Source organism: Lonchura striata, chromosome 9 (genome assembly GCF_050655825.1).
Source record: "Lonchura striata isolate lonStrDom1 chromosome 9, ASM5065582v1, whole genome shotgun sequence".
NCBI lineage: Eukaryota > Metazoa > Chordata > Aves > Passeriformes > Estrildidae > Lonchura > Lonchura striata.
Window position 1 is genome coordinate 2715563 of NC_140711.1, and position 20899 is coordinate 2736461.

The 20899-nt window shown below is 48.6% G+C and overlaps 1 long non-coding RNA gene and 1 pseudogene across 2 annotated transcripts; one reads left to right on the forward strand and one right to left on the reverse strand.

Annotated features, from left to right (window-relative positions):
• Positions 1 to 3633: 3633 nt before the first annotated feature.
• On the reverse strand, positions 3634 to 10469 carry LOC146766567 (G protein-coupled receptor 35-like; annotated as a pseudogene). The gene is made up of 2 exons (XR_014957150.1): positions 7938 to 10469; positions 3634 to 4930 (listed from the first exon to the last, which is right to left on the reverse strand). The product of XR_014957150.1 is annotated as a G protein-coupled receptor 35-like (transcript).
• On the forward strand, positions 4066 to 19862 carry LOC146766568 (uncharacterized). Its single transcript, XR_014957152.1, has 2 exons — positions 4066 to 4203; positions 13496 to 19862. It is a non-coding gene; the product is annotated as an uncharacterized LOC146766568 (long non-coding RNA).
• Positions 19863 to 20899: the final 1037 nt, after the last annotated feature.

The window sequence follows — 20899 nt, forward strand, 5'->3', positions numbered from 1 at the left end:
GCGCCGGCCGTGCTGTCAGCGCCGCCCCGGGCTGCCACAGCCGGCAGTGCTGAGCCCTCAGTGAGCCCCTGCGAGCCCAGCGCTTCATTTATTCCCCATTTCCTCCGCCGGAGCGTCTGGTGCCCTCTGCTGTCCCGCTGCCGGCAGCTCCAAGCTCCGCCGTCAGCCTTTCCGCCCACAGGGCGCTCCCCCTCCTCGCCTCACAGCCCGGCAATTAAAATTTCGTCTTTGCAGTCGTGGGAAAACAACTGCTGAGATAAAACCCATAATGGTTGCAAAGTGCCCCTCTGGCAGCAGAAGGTTCCCCAGGGAGGCTGGGCAGGCTGTGCGGGGACGGGGACCTTTCCGAGGGTCGGTGCTGTGCCCCCGGGGACGGCGAGCCCAGGACCCGGAGCGGCTGCACCTGCACGGCGGCGGAGGCCACGGGTGACTCGCTGTCCGTGCAGCAGCCGCAGTGTAACAGCCCCGCCGGGAAGCCAGGTAACCACAGCCACTGCCACCAGCGTGCCACTCAGGTGCTGGGACTTTAGTAGCGTCCCAGAGGCGTTTCACAAACATCTGGATTGTTTTGGGACCTTTAGGAGCACAGTTAGCAGCTGCCCAGTGGTGTTTCACAGACATTTGGATGGTTTGGGGACCTTTAGGAGCACGGTTAGAGCTGCCCAGTGGCGTTACACAGACATCTGGATGGTTTGGGGACCTTTAGGAGCATGGTTAGGAGCTGCCCAGTGGTGTTTCACAGACATTTGGATGGTTTGGGGACCTTTAGGAGCATGGTTAGAAGCTGCCCAGTGGTGTTTCACAGACATCTGGATGGTTTGGGGACCTTTAGGAGCATGGTTAGGAGCTGCCCAGTGGTGTTTCACAAACATCTGGATTGTTTTGGGACCTTTAGGAGCATGGTTAGGAGCTGCCCAGTGGTGTTTCACAAACATTTGGATGGTTTGGGACCTTTAGGAGCATGGTTAGGAGCTGCCCAGTGGCATTTCACAAACATTTGGATGGTTTGGGAACCTTTAGGAGCATGGTTAGGAGCTGCCCAGTGGTGTTTCACAGACATTTGGATGGTTTGGGACCTTTAGGAGCATGGTTAGGAGCTGCCCAGTGGCGTTTCACAAACATTTGGATGGTTTGGGAACCTTTAGGAGCATGGTTAGGAGCTGCCCAGTGGCGTTTCACAAACATCTGGATTGTTTTGGGACCTTTAGGAGCATGGTTAGGAGCTGCCCAGTGGTGTTTCACAGACATTTGGATGGTTTGGGGACCTTTAGGAGCATGGTTAGGAGCTGCCCAGTGGTGTTTCACAAACATTTGGATGGTTTGGGACCTTTAGGAGCATGGTTAGGAGCTGCCCAGTGGCGTTTCACAAACATTTGGATGGTTTGGGAACCTTTAGGAGCATGGTTAGGAGCTGCCCAGTGGTGTTTCACAGACATTTGGATGGTTTGGGACCTTTAGGAGCATGGTTAGGAGCTGCCCAGTGGTGTTTCACAGACATTTGGATGGTTTGGAGACCTTTAGGAGCACGGTTAGGAGCTGCCCAGTGGTGTGTCACAGACGTTTGGATGGTTTTTGCTGCCCACTGGCTACAGCAGTTGCAGTCCCATCTCTGTGAGCCAGCTGACAGAAGCCAGATTGACTCCCTCAGGACTTGTCTCGTTAATTCTTGTCTTTGGAGTTGTCATAATTTGATGCTTGCCAAATTCCAATTGCCATCCCACAAGGGCTCCTCACTCACCCTCCCCTGCCACAGCAGGGCAGAGGAGAGGAAAATTTAACAAAGGGTTCCTAAGTTGAGATAAGGATCGGGTGAAAACACTCCAAGGGCAAAACAGGCTCATCTTAGAGATAGAAAGTGAGTTTATTACTAACAAAATTAGAGGAGGATGATAAGAAGTAAAGTAAGCCCTTAAAACACCTTTTCTTCTCCCAACCCCTCCCTTCTTCCCACCAACCATGCAGGTAGAAAGGACAAGGGGATTTTGGTCAGTTCATCACCGAGATTTTCTTCTGCTGCTCTGGAAAAGGAGTCCTTCCCCTGTGAGGCTGTGAGGTCCCTCCCACAGGAGACAGTTCTCCATGAACTTCTCCAGAGTTGGATCCACTCTCATGAGCAGCAGTTCTACCAAAATTCCTGCTATGTGAGTCCCTCCCATGGGAGACAGTCTCCCCAAAACTGCTGCAGTGTGGGTCACTCATCCATGCGGTCCTAAAGGTCCCCAAACCATCCAAGGACAGGCTGGTCCAGACTGGAAGCAGGGCCCCCTTCTCCATTGAGTCTTCCACTGGATCACAGCCTCCTCCAGGCATCCACCCGCTCCAGTGTGGGCACTTCTGCCACGGGCTGTAGGGGAATCTCTGCATCCCCCGTGGATCCATGGGCTGTTGGGGAATCTCTGTATCCCCTGTGGATCCATGGGCTGTGCATGGATGTCTGCATCCCCCATGGATGCCCATGGGCTGTGGGTGGATCTCTGCATCCCCCATGGGTCTCTGCATCCCCTGTGGGATGCTCTCACCACGCTGCAGAGGAATCTCGGCTCTGGCCCCTAGAGCACCTCCTGCCTCTCCTTCTCCTTCTCCACTAATCTTGGTGTCTCCCTTTTATTTCCCTCACATGTTCTCACCTTCTCCTCTTCTCTGGCTAGAAAAAGCTGTGTCTCCCTTTATATTGATTTTCTTCTTAAATCTGTTACCACAGAGGCGTTACCAACATCTCTCATTGGCCCAGCCTTGGCCAGCAGCATGTCCATCCTCAGAGCCATCAGGGATTGGCTCTGCCAGACATGGTGACCCCCTGCTACCAAAAACCAGGCCCTGCAAAACTAACAGAGGAGCTCATGCTCTCAAAGGTGACAGCAGCAGATGGGGAACCGGCTGTGGGCTCACTGAGAGCAGGCGTAGGTCACAGAGGAAGATATGCTTGTGGGCAGGAAAGACTCCCCCACACTGTCTGGCAGAACACTGAGTCTTGCTGGGGCAGAACTCAACAACGTTTTGGGGGGTTTTTAGCATTCAGAAAGAAAAAAGCCCAGTTCTACACAGCATTTATCCACTTCCTCTCTCCCCTGACTTTTCTAGGCTGCTGACTTGTGGAAAAACACATTTCCGTGATGGAAATGTTAGGGGTGTCTGTGTGGGCAGGCTGTGGAAGCCCAGCTGGGTTCAGCTGGGGTGCTCTGAGCCCGAGCCATGGTGGCCCTGGGGCTGGCCACAGCACAAACCAGGGCAGGGCAGTGCGAGGGTGGCGAGTGCCAGGGCAGCAGTGAAATGGCTTTCCGTGTGTGGGAGAGGCAGCCCTGCAGGGATGGCTCTTCTGAGGAGCCATCTCTGGGCCAGGGCTCAGCAGGGCAGCTGGAGGGGAGCTGGCAGGAGGACTCAGCTCTGAAATCTGGACTTTGTGCCTTTATGGCATTGGACAAGTGTTGCTTTCATCCCAAAAGTGTTCCTTCACACCTGTCTGACCTGTTGAGCTGAAGGGGAAGGAGGTCAGGACATCCTAGGCTATTTTGTAGGGACAAGTGCTCAATAATATGCCCAAACCATCTGAACCACCACCCAGCCCAGGCTGCCAAAGGAATGGGATTAATATAAACTGGATTAATTTACAAATGGAAACAATTTGAAATACACAATGAGGTATAATATGATATACACATTGTACATGTTGGCAGAAGGATCAGTAGATTTTAGCTGCAGAAGGAACTAAAAGAGGTACATGGCTCACCTGTCTTCCTGTAACAGTAACAAGTAGGTGCTGGAGGGTGGAATGGAGGCATGTTAACAACAACTGATTAAATACACACTTTTACACATCTCTGTGACCTATTTCTTTAATGGAAACATAGAATATAAATTTCTAAACCTAACAAAGAACTTGCTAGAGAAAAAGACCAAAACTTATCCCAATAGCCTTGAAGCTGTATTTCCTCCTTATGTTGTAGATGTTGAGTTTTGTTCCCCTTTTTCCTTTAGCATGTCTGTATCTGCAAGGGGTGGGGTTGCCTCTGGTTTTTGAGTGCTGGCTTGGGGATGTAGAAAGGCTTCCTGGAACTCCCTAGTGACAAAGTAGTAGCAGACACTATCGAGGCAGCAGTTGGACGTGGCAATGCACCTCGTCACGGAGGAGAAGTTCTTCATGACACAGAGCAGGAAACAGGTAGATCCAAGGCTCTCCAAGATGAACCTGGCAAGTAGCCCGAGGTAGGCTGGCATAAAACATATCAGAAATACAATCAGATTTGCATAAATAATGTGTACGGCTTTCTGGATCGATTTCTTCTCTGGTGAATTCGTGTTCAGATGTTTCTTGAGGTTCCTGATGACTTCTGTGGAGCAGAAGGTCAAGATTGCTAATGGGAGAGTGAAAACAAAGAAAATGGCCAGCAGGCTGAGAGCAGCAGGTGTATGGAAGCAGAGAGCTGAATGTTTGTGCCAGAGCTGGATGGTGGCACTGACTATCACCAAGACCCACAGGAGCCCACAGAGGAGAGCAGCCTTTGATGGGGACCTGAAGGTCTTGGCTTTCAAAGGGTGCTTTATGGCAATGTATCGATCAATGGAGATGAATGAAATGATGTAGATGCTCACTAACATGTTGATAAAATACATTGTCTCTGTAAACTGGCAGAGCTCCCCTCGGGCTGACTTATTCCAGAGCAAATAAACCATGGAAGGCAAGGTGCAGATGACAGAGAAATCTGCAAAGACTAAATTCATTACATACACCCTGGTTTCTGTCCACTTCTTCATCTTGCAGGAGAACACCCAGAAGGCAAGGGCATTAAATAGTGCTCCAAAAAAGAAAATTAGGCTATACAGAGCAAATTCAATGAGGTGAACATGGGGATGCAGTTCTAGACTTGTGGTGCTGCAGTTGTTGGACACATTCATTGTCCTGAGTTACAGATGTTGTACAATGTTCTGAGACCTGAAATAGGAAAAGATATGGTATGACCTCTTAGTAGTTGTAAAAAGTATGTATGTCCTTTGTTAAAAATGTGAATTTGAGCTTTACAGAGCTGTCTTTCTCAGTCAGCCTGTGTCATCCTTAAGCTTTGTTCACGTTCACTCAGTTTATGAGTGTCTCAGGGTACATTTCCAGGAGGACATGGCAGACAGCCTTTATTAAATAGGGAGACCTTGAAGTGTGTGAGGGCAGGAGGCAACAAGAAGCTCAGAAGAGCCCCCATAGGTACTGGGCGCATCCTGTGACAATGTGAACACCAATTCCTTAAGCCAGGCTGTGCAGATGATGTAAAATTACCCTTAGCTTGGTGTTTGAGCTAGGGAGGGATTGCAGCAAAACTAAAGCCCAGCACAACCCATGAACAAAAGCTCTTCTGTCAGTTCTACTGGTTTTGGATTCAGATCGGGGGAGAGGGCAGATGTCACTTGATAGAAATCCTCATACCCTGGCTCTAATTGGGAAGGTTTCTGAGCCTTTGCACCACCTTCTGAACCTGGAGCTCCTTTATTCCTACTGAAACCTTAAGGGAGAGAACGAGGTATGCTGCTCTCCACTTTGTCAGGAGGGGAAGGGGGGATGGAAGGATTAACCTGATTTTAAGCCCATTTGTTCCAGGAGAGAGTCTGCAAAGCATAAGGCCACCTCTGGAAGAAGGAGCACCACTGCAGAACAAGGAGCTTGCTGTTAAGGGCTGAGTTAGATGGCTCCTGCTCCAGGCAGGCAGCCAGCCACCCTCAGAAATCCATGTTGTGAGTAGTAGCTGTGGAGCTTCTGTCACACTAGCTGCAAGATGCTTTGCAAGAATATTAGTTGTGTGAAGAGTGTGAGTTCATGGGCTGATAAAAATCATCTTTCAGTAGACCCCTTCCTGTGCAAAGCGGTTTCATGTGACAAGCACATGGAAAAATTCTCTGAACCAGCAATTCTCAGTATCTGTCACTTCTGCTTGCATCTAAATTCACTTCAGATAAAAACAAGCAAACAAAAAAAAAACTTACTTACTTTTAAAGTAAAGTAAGTTTTTTACAGAGTGAAGTGAGGAGGGATCTGGTGAAATCTTGTTGCTTTCAGAGACCTCTTTGCACTATGGACAGCAGGGAACAGTAGCAGCAGGGAACTGTCACTGCTTATGGCACAAGGCAGAAGTCTGACAGCTGCACTGGTGCCCAGGTTTCTTTTCACTGCCATGGGATGTGGTGCCAACAGCAGTGCTGCTCTGCAGTGCCTGCAGCAGCCTCTGCAGAGGTGCAGCACAGGCAAAACACAGTGCTGGGCTTTGCAGCACCAAAGGGCTCTGGCCAGCACTGCCTCTGGAGCTGGAGACCTGTCCCAGTGCACTTCCCAGCAGCAGGGCTCACAAGAGCTCCAGGCCACAAGGCAGTCCAGAAGCTGGGAGGAGGATGGAGGAAATGAGTAGAGGGTTTTAAAGAGACCAAAAAGCACTGATAGGGTATGAATGAACAAAAAAATCTTTAAAGATATGCAGATTGACCAGCTAGCATATCCTGTGGCTGCTGGAAATGCTTCATGTGGGGTAGATGAAATGCCTGCAGCATAAGAGTGGCTAGGCAGCGACTTAGAGCTGTGACAAAAGGATGGAGACAGCTGTGAAACAGCATCTTGCTGCTTCTGCAAGACCAGCAATGGGCTGGGGCTCAATAAACAAGGTCACCAGTACCATGCAGGGTGTCCTGCTGTCCCCACCATAGGCTGGGGAGAGCTGGTCAGCAGCTGTCCTCCAGCACAGAAGCTGGTGTCCATCTGGGGAGGAAGGCCCAGGCTGGGCCTGTTTCCTCCAGCAGCTCAAGAAGCAGGAGGCTTCTGCCAGACTCTGAACAGAGAGGCTAGAAGAAGAGATGCAAGGCAGAAGCTGGAGGCACAGGGAATGTTGCAGCAGTACTGTGGTGGCTGCATACAGTATTTTTCCAGTGGGAAAGCAGCTGCACTGAAGGAGTCTTGCATGGAAAATCCTCCTCCTTCCTTCTGGGGAGAGCTCCAAAGTGTGCAGGCACCAAGGGCTGAAGGGTGAATATGGTGGGTGAAATAAAGGGTGAGTATGGTGGGTGAAGTGGCTACAGACAGCATGGGAACCCTGGTGCGTGAGGGAAGGAACCTGGAACTGAGCAGAGGGAGAGCAAGAAGGAAAATGGGGGTGAAGTCAGGTACAGCACAGCATCTTGTGCATTAGTTGCCCTCAGGCCTGCCACCTCCATGGCAACAGCCCTGACTGTCACCAACAGTCCTATAAATGGAATGGGTGGCTCTCAGCAAATACTCAGTGAAGATGCAGCACAGGTGTGAGAACAAACCTGGGCAGGGCAGTACCTCCCAGAGATTTTAATGTACCCACAGCACTGCTGGCCTGCCCTGGGCATGGCTAGAAAGAGTGAGCAGCAAACTGTCCCCATGGCAGAGGAGACCCAGGTGAGGGCCCTGTCATGGTGCTGAAGTGAGGAGCTTTTCCTCTTTGCTTCCAAATAGCATAAAGCAATCTGCAAACTGCCTGCTCCAGCCTTGTTGCTGTTGTTCACATCTCTCTCAGATCCAAGGATCTAAGGCACAGCAGTTTGTTCTCTTCTTTTTTGAAACTTGTGTTCTTTCAGGCTTATCTATCACTGCATCCCTTGAAAACTGTAATGTGGTCACCCTAACCGTGATCTGCTTTGATAGATGCTAGCAGGGGTTCTCTTAGACAAAAAAAAAATCTCATAAAATCACTCATTTCCCATATTGGGATGAATTAACTTCCAGATCTCAGCTGCTGTGATATCCCAGGGAAAGTACCCAGAGAATACCTTGGAGTAAGAACAGAAACTGAAAGGCTCAGAGATCACAACCTACCCCAGGGACTCCTGCCTCGCAGGGCCCTCGCTGCCCAGCAAAAACCATGCTGAAAGCCTCCTCTGCCTCCCCCCAGGCACAGCAGGACCCTCAGCCAGCAAGACAGGAGGAAACAAAGTGATGTTACCTGCAGATTTAACGTGACAAAGTCAGCAGCAGGTGCCACCCGAGGCAGGGCATGCGGGCTCTGTGCAGCCACACAGCCCAGGCAGGGTGAGCGGGGCTGGGCACGGGATGCCTGTGCAGGGAAGGGCCTGGCACCAGCAGCTCCCTGGTACTTGAGGGTTTCCATAGCACCTCCTCCTCCTGCGTAAGAGCAGATTTCACATCAGTTAGGTTTTGAATGCCAACCTTCTGGCCAAATCAATGGTGGCACTGCTCTGAGCTCTGGTGCCTCCCTGCTCTGCAGTTTCTGAAAGGGTGTGTTCTATGGCCAACAGAGATGTTCAGCAAGTGGGGATTTGAAATGCCCACTAGTGCTGAAGTCTAAGCTAAGTAAAGCCAGGACAGCGGCCTGGTCTAGATGGCCTCATGCAGCCAGAGGTACACCTGAGTGTGGAATTGAGTTGTGCTTGCACAGCTCTGGACCTGGAGGTGGGCATAGGGAGCAGCTTGGCATGCAGTGTAGGAAAGCCTCCCCAGCCCTCCTCAAAGGCTGCATCAAATGGTGTCTTGGGTTGGGTTTGGTGCCTGGGGCATGGATGGAGCAGCAGAAGATCATGATGGGGCCAGCATTAGGTCTCTGGCCTGCAGCCTTGTTTGAGCACAGGTACAGCCAAACCATTGGGGAGCTTCAGCTGGCACCTAAACCAAGGCCTCAGCATCTCACACGGGTGGCAAAGAGCCTCACCTGTCAAAATCTGCATTGACAGAAGTGGAGGGGGCAGGCAGAGCTGTAACCCCCAAAGGGCTCAGTAATGGGCTGTTAATTGGTGTCAGTAATCAGCTGCTAGTGGGAACTGCTTCACTTACACTTTGCCCTGGGCAGCACTGCACTGCTGTGCTGCAGGGATGCACTGGTGGTTGGCTGCTGTTCGATCAGCACAGTGGGTGCTGTCCTGGCTGGGGGAGCTGTGAGAGAAGGGAAGAAGCCGGCTGGAGCTCTGTGAGAACCCCGGCCTTGCTCTGGGATCTCATGTGGTGGTGAAATTCCTCCTCCCACCCGTGCTTCCAAAGAAAAACTCCGCAGGCTTTAGCTGTTTGGTCTCAAGGCAGTTTATTGCTAGTTATCTAACAGATTATGTTCTTGGACTGCGGCTGTTTGATCAGTGGCCTGGGTAGAGGCACACACACACCCTGACATCCTCTCTATCTGCTGTCTTCTTCGTCTCTCTCCCCGCCCAGGGCTGCTGCTATCTTTTATATGATATATTACGTATAACATGTTTACAATTATTCCCCAATACCTACTACCTATGTTGCCAAGTGTTTTTCTACTCTAAACCAATCTGTGAGTGCCAACATCACCAAGAACATGGAGGTAAGGAAAAAGAAGGAGGAAGAACAGGATCAGCCCACTTTCCTCCATCTTAGAACTTCTGACCCCCATGTACAAAGTAAAAACCCCCCTGTACATGTGTTAAAACCCCCCTGTACAATACTAAAAAAATTTCCCCTCTACTTTGTAATTACTTATACTATACTATCTAACCTTTTGTGATTGCTTGTTCCACCTCCAAAGTTGGTAATTCATTCCATGGCTCAAACTCAAAATCACAGCTGTTTTTCAGCTGTCTGCCAGGGTCTAGAATGCTTCTGACCAAGGCCTGGAACCTCTAAAAATGTCCGAGAGACATTTTGAGTTCCCACAGAGCTGGGGCTCTCGGGCACGGCCGAGGCGATGCAGGGTGGCGGGATGCCCGCAGGTCGCTGGCCAGGAGCGCTGGGCAGCACCAGGCCAAGGAAGCGCTGCAGCACAGCTGCAAACGGGGCTGTGCAGGGCGGAGCTCCAGGCACGGATCCTGTCGATAAGGCCACTCTGCCCCGCCACAAGGCTTCTGCAGCTCGCTGCCATCCCATAACCACAGAGATGTGCGTGCTGATCACAGCCCTCAGGAGGCAAACAGGCATCCAGAGTCCTGGGTGTGCCTGTCACAGGAGGAACAGCCAGTGTGCAAGGCAGGAGCCACAGCAGGTATCTCAGAACCACAGGCTGATAAGACCTTCAGATAGCATCTGGCATTTGTAAGGGGCTGTGGAGGAGGGGGACAGGGAAGCAGGGTGACATGAAATGCTGCAGTGGCACTTTGGTCACAGTAAGAGGGACAGGAGGCTCACTGCAGATCTTCAGGGACAGGAAAGACCTGTGTGAAGAGAGCCAAAAAAGCAAAGGTGGTGGGAGATGTTTGCCCGTGGTAGCTGCAGCTGCATTCCCCAGAGTATCTGATGCTGTGACTTATTTTTGAGTTAGAGCCCACAGTGATAGCCTTGCTCACAACCACTGAGCTTGGAAGGAACCTCCTTCCACCAAAAGGAGGTTTCCACCAACCCTTTGCTCAGAGCCATTGTCTGAGGCCATGTCCAGTTTGGTTTTGAATAGTTCGAAGGATATCTCCACACATTCTCTGGGCAACCTGTTCTAGTGTTTGATCATTCTGAGACTAAACTTTTTTAATATTTTAACAGATTTTGCTATATTTTAGTCTGTGCCTTTTGCCTCTTGCCCTCTCTGCAATGTCAGGGAAAGGGCAGGAGGCAAAAGGCACAAACTGAAATATAGGAAAGTCTGTTTAAACATAAAAAAAGTTTACTCCCTGCCACTGGGTGTTTGTACACATGGATCAGATCCTTGAGAGACTTCTCCCTGCTGAATATTCCCAGCTCTTTCAGCCTCTCCTCATACAAGAGATATTCCAGTCCCTTAATCATCTTTGTGGCCTTTCCCTAGACCTGCTCCATTTAAGTCCAGGTCTTTATTGTAGTGGGTACAGCCTCACCAGTGCTGGGCAGAGGGGCAGGATTCACCTCCCCTGAGCTGCTGGCAGTGCTCATTCCCAAGCAGCCCCAGCTGCTGCTCCCTCTCTGCTGCTGTGGCACACTGCTGGCTCACCATCAGCTTCATTTCCTCCTGGAGCCCAGGTTCTCCTCTGCCAGGCTCCTTTCCTGAGGGTCAGCCCCAGCCTGCCCAGGGATATGGAGTTCCTCTTCAGCTGAAGGAATCACAGGGACTGACTTTCCTGCAGGTCTCTGGATGCTCTTTCTTGAAGGGTGACATTTGAGGGACACAACAGTGTTGAAGGGAAGAGCACACCATGAGTGTCAGCTCATATGCAGACCTGGCTGTAAAAGATGAGGAGATGAGCAGCACTGGAAAATTACTTTGTGCCACCATGATCTGCAGGGGCTGCAGCTGATGGTGGGGACTAAAAACTGCCAGTGTCAGAAGGAGATGGAACTCAGGCTGTGGAGTTCCAGCTGACTTGGAGGTGGTGGTCTAGGAAAGAGCCCCAAAGAGGGTGTAAACCAGGAGCGTGAGGTGGCTGGGGAGAACACCATGGATGGGGGACAGGGATGGATACAGGCTGGCCAAACTGTCTGGGTTGATGAGCTCCACCACTGGAAGGGGCCAGAGAACACAGAGACGTGGGACAGGGGACCTCTGGGATGGTGGCAGCCAAGCAGCACTGGGGGAAGGTCAGGCTCTGACAGTGGCACCTGCCTGCAGCAGTGTCTAGCCTGGCCAGAAGGATTCAGTCCCCATGGAACACAGGAGAAGGCTGCTCAGGCTGGGTCTGTCTGAGCACCTGGCATTTTTTACCTCTCTTCTACCAAATCTCAATGCTGGAAGATGCTGAACTGGTACAGATTACATCTGTTTGTGTTTGCTAAAATACAGTATACTAAGCAGGACTTAAACAAAGTGGGTTGTGGTGTGAAACAGGGGTAACACCTACATGGGATGCTGCAAACCTTCACAATCCAGCCCGGGCAACCTTCAAAGATACCACCTTCCCCATGACAGCAAGGCAAAAACACTCTTAAACTTGGTTTGGGTCTTTTACCCCTTCCCCATATAATCAGTTTGAAAGGTCACTTTGTTATGGAATCCTTTGGGTTTGGAAGGTCTTCACCTTCATTGATAGTCCAAATTCAAAGCTTAATTTATTTACAGTTTACATTCATATATCCAAGAAGGAGGAAAACAAAGATGGGCTAAGGATGGCAGTGTTTTCACAGCCAGCCAAGCTTTATTCAGGGTGGGCTGCAGCAATACCCACCTGTACCATGCTGTACAAATACATCTCACAGATTTTGAATTATTTAATGTATGACCTGGCCATAATGGACCAAATCCTCAGTGCTCTTCAAACTGCGCTCCAGCCTATCCAGACTTGTGATGTTGATGCTAAAGACTCACATCATTGATTTCCTGAGATTAAAACATCCCTTTTGCTGTCTCTCTCCTTCTGTAATAATAATTTTGTTTCTGAGTGCACTGTGTTTGAGTGAAAATCTTCAAGAGCTCCATCAGCTCTTTTTCATAACTCTCCCTCAACCACAAAACACTAAAAAAAAAAAAAAAAAAAAAAAAAGGGGGTTGCTAATGGAAAGCAACAGAGGAGAGTGGAAGTAGGTCTGGTAATTGTAACCCATGCTCTGACTGTGTCTAGTCCCAGGAGAGCAAGTCAATTTATCCTTGGCTTTCACCGGAAGTCTGTAATTTGCCTGTAGTTATCCTCCCCATTTCTGCATTTGGACAGAGGCACTTTCAGCCTAGAGAAGCATCACTCCTGCAATGTAGTGCTTGTGAGTACTTAGGAGTGTTAGAGGCTTTGCTTAATCTTCTGGGCTTTGCCTGTAGACCTGTTTTGCTTTCAGTCTCGTAGGCATTACTAGCACAGACTAGGCTGAAATGTGTGTATGCTGCTTTCCTGAAATAAAAATGTTCTTAAAACTTACTGGATTCATCACCCTTCTTCCTCCTGCTTATTTTTCCACTTGTCTTCTAAACCCCCCCATTCCATTTGGTTTTTCATAAATGTGGATGAGAACAAGCAATTTAACTCAGAGGTTTTTAAACTGGGAAACTTTTGCTGCAGGAGGCAGGAAAGCCATCAGAGGGTATGGGGAGGGGGAGTGCTCCATAAACATCCACTTTCCAGAAGGAAAATTACCCCATCATTTAAGAACTAGAAATAACCTGGCAAAGAGAGGTGATAAATTAGATTCAAGTCAGTCTCACCTCATTTGGAAAGGTGATGATGAGTCTGTGCCCTGTTACATCAGACCTGTGTCTGTTTCCTGAAACTGAAAGCAAATTTAGAAATACAGTTTAATAATAAGTTTAATAAATGGAAATTTAGGAAGAGTGATTTTGACAAGATCTGTCAATAGCACCAAAACACTGGGAACAGAGGGCAACCAGCTAATGATGACAAATGGGTTTTGCCTTCCTGTGCAAGCTACAGAGCATCAGCATAATAACATTGTGCCATTGGGGTGACAGGGCTGAAAGCAATGACACCACCCTGATCCTGCTGGGTGGTGTGAGCCACAGATTTGCCCCTGCAGTTGTAGAAAATGTAATGTGTCAGTGATGGGATGGAGTGGCAACATTTGCAGGGCTGCCTTGTGGAGTAAAACAGTAAGCTGGTCATGTTTGCTTTGCTTCTCAGGCTAGGGAGGCATATAAGCATATCTATAAATATCTATTAAAATATCTATCTTAACCTTTCCACTTTGCAGGGCTGTGCTGACACACTGCTCAGAGAACAAAACAGAAGAGCAAAGAAGGTGAATTTGGCTGAAGAACACGTTTGTGAGAGGTGCATATTTCTCACTTGCATGGACAGGAAGCAGGGAAAATGTGGTTTGGTGAGGTCACCTCCAGCCTCTGACACTGGAATTTAATTTTGAACTTGGAAATCTTGGCTTTCAGTGTCTCACAGTTAAAACACTTGTGAAGTTGTGCATCCACGGAGAGCACTGATTTACACCAAGGCATTTTCACTCTTACTTAATCACTCTGTTATCCAACCATTCATGAAAGGTAAGAAATGGGCATAGCATGACATTTCCACCCCCCTGGCCTCATGCCACACACACCCTTTTGCCCAGAACCCTGACAACACCAACAGCTCTGCCAGCAAATGCAGGCTCCTTCTGGGCCTCCCACTTCCAGACCTCCATGTTGTCTAGGAAAACAAAATACCAAAATTTGGATGGGGAAATTGGCCCCAAAATACCCCATGTGATGGCAGTGGCTGCTCTCCTTCCCAGCAGTAAGTGAGCAGGGGCTGTGCAGAACAGTGAGCTCATCAGGGAGCACGTGAGGAAGGAAAACTAGAACCCCATAAAGCTGTGCTGCATCCCATTTCACTGCCAGGTTCATTTGGTGGCTGGCTCTGTGTCTGCTCTGCTCCAGTACTTTTCTCCTGTGGGATAGCCTTTATTACCACAGCCTTTATTACTCAGCAAGGCAGCAAATTTCCCCACAGCCCCTTTGTGCAAATAATCTGACCACAGTGCAGATTCTGATCTTGTCAAAATCACTGATACAGCCCCTGAGCCTGCACATAAACAACAACCCTGCACCTTCTCATGTTTATTTAGGGCAGGGCTTCCCTTGGTGCTAGTCAGGGACACCTAAACCTGCCCAAGCTTTGTGGCTCCAATAGTGACAGCAGCCCCTTTACCCTTACCTGGGTCCCTGCCCTTTACCTCTCCCTAGCTTCAACAGTTTAAATACTTTTATTGCTTTGAAATACTAATTTATCACAGTATCAGTTGTTTTGGAGAAGAAAAGACCTCCTGTGGGAGGTTGGTCCTCAAGAGGCAACACAGGTATCTCCTGACCTGCTTGTCCAGCAGAACACTGAAGCACAGGGATGGGACCAACATGCCCAGCTGCTTCCAGAGCCCCGGGGTGGGTTAAAGCACTGAGCTCCTATCATTTTCACCACTTTTTAATGAAGGAATGGGACCAGCATCAGTCTAAGAACAATTTATTGCTCACATAAATATCAGTCTCAGAAGCTGTGAAATTTTAGAGGAGCTAGCAGTTGGCCATAGCTCGAAGTAGTCACAAGTTCTTACAAGACAATATAGAACTTTCTAGTCCAAGGGACAGTTATTTTGCTTTTCTAACCTATCACCTTTACTCACTTCTACTGCACTGTGGATACTGTTACCCAATGGGCTCCTATCTCACATATACACAAATGCTTTATTATAAAATCTAAACTCTTACACTATACAACTACATTACTACACTATAAACCCTTCACCATCTTATCAATGCAGTTTCTCACTTATTTAAGGCATATTCTTACAACTCTAGAAACAGAAATTTATTATTTTTCTACTTAATATCTGTGTACTTTATTTTTACATCAGTCCAAGAGTCTTTCAAAGCTGCAGATCAAACCCTCCTGTGTCTGTGGCAGTTTCTATCTTTTCACTTACTGCAAGCCCTTCTCACAGCAGACCAGTGCTCCCCACCTGAGAGAAAACATTTTGGGGTTACTTGCTGGGAGTCTCCATCTGCTGTGCATGCCACCACTGCTGCACACAGGGCAGGCCTGAGAAACCCCACCTGTACTCTGAGGCTCCTGAGAGATTCTGCTGCTGGTGCTGCCTGAAATGCACTGCCCAAAGTCACCCCCTAATGCAATGAGAGCAGGCTGTGACCCCTTGGGTCACGCTGGGCAGGAGCCTCTGGGCACATGTGTGCTGCTCTGAGTTGCTTATGTGACTTCAGGCTATTGCTTCATCCCAGCAGCCCCTGAAATGTGCATTATTTCTTTCACTGCATCAGTATCTTTTTAGCATTTCAACTGAGATGTCAGTGACTCTACTCACCATGACCTTGAGCACAGTATGGTGTGTCCCACACACAGAAGAAACCTCTCATCTGGTAGTTCTCCTTTCCTCCCTGAAGTAAAAGTCAGGGGAAAAACAGCCTCTTCTGCTGGTATTACCAGAATGCATATGACACAAATGAGATGTGATGTTTATTTTTTGCCTCCTAGGTTTAAAAAATTTGCAGGTACAGGAAGTAATCTTCCATGACTTATTTCCATTAAATTTGAAAGCAATTTCACAGTTTGCTACAAGATGACAGAGTTGTCTATTGGTTTATTGAAGTGCTGGGGTGCCTAAACCCCGTTCCCATTAACCCTTCCATGCCACAGGAAGGAGGACGCTGATTCTGTGTGGCTGTGAGCACACACCTGCCCACCTCAGCTTTCTGTGTGTTCAGGGAGATCCCCACCAGCATAAAGGGGGAATTTCCTTCCTGTCCCCTGTGCTGAGGGGCTGGAGCAGTGAATAAAGCAGGGTGAGGATGGAGGAGGCTCTGGGCACAGCCGGATGGGGAGCTGGGCCAGGCACCTCCAGCACCCATCCTGCCCCAAGCCTTGCTGCCCTCGTACCCCCACCTCTGTGAGCTGCTGCCCCACAGCTGTGTTCTGGTCCCTCTCACACTAACATAAACCCTCAGTGACAATTTATCAGCCAGACAGATGTAGATCCTTAAATAGAAATACCCAGGACCTGTAAGTCCAAGCAAGACCACATCCTCTAGGGAAAGAAACAGTGCGCAAGGAAGAAATTATTTGCTCACCTTGCTTACGTGTTTGATGAAACCAGTCATAGTTCTTCCTTTCTCTTCCATTCAGTTACATCAATTTCACCGTAAGCCTTTTATCTCAGGAAATCTCTGCTTGATTTGTGTCATGGTTTGACACTGGCACAATGCCAGCACCCCCATGAAAATGCAACCTCTCAATTGAATGCTGTGAAATGCAATCAGGAACAGAGCAGAGCAGGCCCAAACTTAATAACAAAGGAGAAACTTGATTAAACTACTACTACCATAAGAGGAAAAAGGAAAGAAAAAAAACCCCACACACTAAAACCAAAATGAAAACCTTCCAAAACATTCCTCCTCCCACCCCCACCCCCCCCCAATTCCAACAAACCACAATGAGACACAGCTTGGACCCCCACCCTTCAGTTTCCCACCCTTCAGAGGATCAATACTCAGTCCATCATGGGACAGAGGAGTCTCTCCTGTACCACAGACTCCCCAAGAAACACAGTTGTCACTTCTTGTGTTTCCATGTCACACATGGCACCGCCCGGAGAAAATCTGCCAGTGTGACACTCTCCTCTCCATGTCACAGTGCTCTCACCACCATGCATGGACAGACTGCTGTTAGGATTTTTCTTTTCAAGGATGCTTTGCCAAGAGGGAAAAAAACAACAGTTCAGTTTTTCATTTTTTTGGGACCACAGTCTCCCCCATGTCCCCCTGGGGCCCAGGGTCCAAGAACAGAGATCTTCTTTTTCTCTTCTTCTTCAAAGACAGGGGGCACTACTACAAACCTCCCCAATTTTTCTCTGTTCGCTCCACGTCTGTCTTTTTCTTCAGCTGCTGAAGCAGGTCTCTTGGTTCACCACGCATCCTTCTAAAATGCAGTCTCTCTTGGAGGAGAAATCAGTTCAGTCTATGGCTAACAAGAAAAAGTCCAGCCAAAAGCCACTCCATCATCTCCTCCCACCCAGAATTTCTCCTTCTAACATCCCAGGTCCCAGGCTGTCTCTCTTCCTCTCTTTCAAACTGAGGAGGAGAAAAATTCCACAAAGCTTTCATTTCTCAGGAAGGGTTAAAAGTCCCAACTCCCTGGCTGGCTCTGCCCAGACTCCAGCTCCCATGGCTGGGCACCTTCCTTCGCCCCCCCCACTCTTCTCCTTCCCCATGGCGTACTGCTGGGCTCTGGGAATGGAGACACCCCAGATTTCTCCACCCTTCCATCTGCAGGGGGTTCCAGTCCCTCCACCCTTGGGCCCACCCCAGTCAAGCCATGGGCCTTCCCCTCCCCACCCAGCACGGCCGGGCAGGGGAGAGCACAGCACTGCAACCTGACCAGAACCAAAAAGAGAAAGTTCTTCTGGGAATTCTGCTTTTAACCCCTCTGTGTTCTCAGAGGCGTGTCCACCCTCAACTGGTCACCCCAAGTGCCAATATCCAACCCAATCACTGACTGGCCTGACCCTCTTCCTCCCGAGAAAATTCCATTCCGTGTCAAACCATGACAATTTGCTTTCCTGATTGCAGATCAGTGTGTTGCTTCTCCTCTAAGCTGAGATAACCTCCATTTTGCTAACAGCAACTTTGCAGTTGCTCTGCCAAGACTTAATACTATTTTTTCATCCTGCTGGATGCTGTAACACCCTAGGTGACCAGAAGGTTATAGTCAGAGAAAAATGGTGTTTGAACTAGGTGTCTAAAGGTCATCTTTAAACTTTGTAGCATCATTTCCAGATAAGACAGTTCGGAAGTGAAGGAGTTTGCACTCCAAAATTCAGATTAGCCCCACATTGTGTGGGCAGATCTTCATGACAGTGATATTTCCTCTTGACATTTGAGCACTTGCAGCTCTCACAGCCTCAAGCCTCCAACCAGGGAAAGATCCCATCCCTGGGAGGGAGGCAGGCCCTGTTCCAGGGCAGGAGCACCTCAAGTCCTAAACATGTCCAGGCTGCTTTTAGGTGCTCCAGCTACATAGTAAAAGTAATTCCTGCCTGAAACAACTTCTGAATACACTGGCACCACCAAGGTAAGTCAAAACACAGCCCAAGCAGCCCCCTGTGAGCAGTGCTGTGACTGCTGAGCAGAGTCCCTGCTGAACCTCAGCTTTGGTACCTTCAGTTAAAGTGCTTTCCTGACACCACTGCTACATTTGGCTGGGAAAACTGGTGCTGAAATTATTTTTAATGCAGCCAAAGAGAGGAAATGGGTTCATTTGTGGTGTTAAGGTCTGCCTAGCAGATGGCCCCTCAATACCACAAGAATCAGGTATGAAGAATACCAAGCTGTGGAATAATTCAGGGTTATATTCTGACCATTTGAGCTGGTTATTTAGAGAGCAGCAAGGGTGACATCTGAAATTCAGGCTGCTCTGGTGACAGCAGGACCCTCGGTGCAGCAGGGACCTGGGACTGGGACATCATTTACACAGAACTGCTGGAGGACATTTTAAATACTTGCAGCTGGACAAAACAAACAGTAGGTCTAGAATTATTCTCATTATTCTCACTGGCTGTGAGCAGCTCAGTGCCCCCAGACCACCTGGCTGCTCAGTGCCTACCTCATGGCCTTTGCTGTGGCACTCGTGCACCCTTCAAGGGGACAGGGGCAGCTGACACCAGGTTCAGCTTGTTCACCTGGGTTTTGCAGCCAGGAGTGCAGAGAGGTGAGTGGGGTCTGGTAACCTACTAAATGGTCTTGTGTAGCTGGCAGCTGGGAGGTTTTTTAGGGAGTCACTCCACAGGCAGTGCACAAGCACTATCCTGCCAGGAGCCAGCTGTGCTCTCTCTGATGGCTGGGAGACTCCCCCTGTATTTGCCCTTGAACAGTTCTGAAAAAAAAACTAAAAAAAAAATCTGTGAATGTCTGTTAATGTGCAGAGCACAGGGACCTCTCTGGCTTTTAGCACATCCCAGGAGCCTTAATAGGCCTTGAAAAAAGAGATGAGAAAAAGCCATTAAACTCTCTCCTTGTTTCCACAGCTTATTATCTACCTTCTTCTTTGACAGCCTCTTTTGTGATTCAGCATAGGGCACACAGTGTTTATGTGCTTATGCCTCACAGCTCCTTTGTCTTGCTGTGCTAGGAAAGGGATCCCGAGGATGCCCTGCTGTGAGAAATGTATCCTAAGAAATTGGTCTGTTCAGAATTGTTGTTGTCTCTAAGTTTAAAAGAGTTAATTATTATTTTCTCCTTTTTGTTTGTTTTTCTTGTTTTTCTTTTCTGCTGTGAGCAGAGACTCTGCTTCTTAACACCTCTGTAGCCTTTGAGCTCTGCTCCTGGAGCTTTACCTGCCTTGCACCCACCTGCCTGGGTCACAGGGAGAGGGAAAAGGCCAGTGACAACTCCAGATAGTCAAAGCCCTTCCCTTATTGCTCTGGAAATTTTTGCACAGGAAACACCCTGTTTCTGTACCAGGCTGTCTTTCAAACAGACATTACTGACTTCAACATTCCAAGCACTAAATTTATTTTGCTTTTCCTTTGCCTTTTTCATGTCTATTTCCCCCAGTGTTAAATATTTTTTTTTTTTAAATTACAGTTTGATGTCCATTATATTTAATTTCCAGGTTCCCTAAGACACACATTCCTCCCCAGAGCTCTCCCCTGGCATGGAGGGCCATGTTACCACTCAGGTCTCCTGGCTCCACAAGGACCACAGTGCTGTGCTCACCATCTTTTGGGGAGGCTGAAAGGCTGGAGAAGAGCACAGACCACAGGTCTGCACTAATAAACACCACAAGAACAACAGAAATATGTGAAGCCTGTATCAGCAGCATGATCCAGGCTGGGAGACCCAAGCCTGCAGCTCAGGGCCACTGCATCTCTGAGACACTCTGGGGCTTACAGCCCTACAAGGACATGATGATTTATAAAGATATCTATTAAAAAAAAAAAAAGAATCTTTAAGAAATAAAAAACACAACCCCAAAACTTGAAACAAGAATTCCAGTGATTTCTGAGAGCAGCAAGAGGAGCTGGCAGTGGGAAGCAGAGCTGCCATGTTCTTCAGACAGATAACCCAAGCTTATTTTAAATCAAAACCAACCAGAGTATTGCTTCTACTGCATTTTCCAGTCTTTGTCCTGCAACATTTAATCCTCTGTGATTAATTACACCCTGATTTACTGAGATCAGGTGGGACCAGGGAGAGTCATGTACAAAATAATAATAATTATTTACATAAGGCTCTTAGTTCATGTAAATTGTAACTTTTTTGAATGCTGGCAAAGGGAGTTCTTTTCATTACCACAATTTCTGTGGCTGTAATTAGTCATGTAAGAGGATTATTACTTCTCTTATCATTAGTAAGAGAGTAAAGATAATTTGCTGTAACAGTGTTGACTTCAGTGCCATTGGTGGCTGTGGCTGGTGGGATTTCCACATCGGGACAATGGATTTACAAGATAGTGCAACTCATAGATTGGTGCGAGCCAGAGGGAAATATCTGTGCCTCTTTCCTGCCCCTTTCCAGCCATTCTCGAAATATTTGTGCGGGAAATGGGTCTGGATGCTGGCTGGACCACTCGATAGCCAGCAGAGAGGCACAGCGGCAAA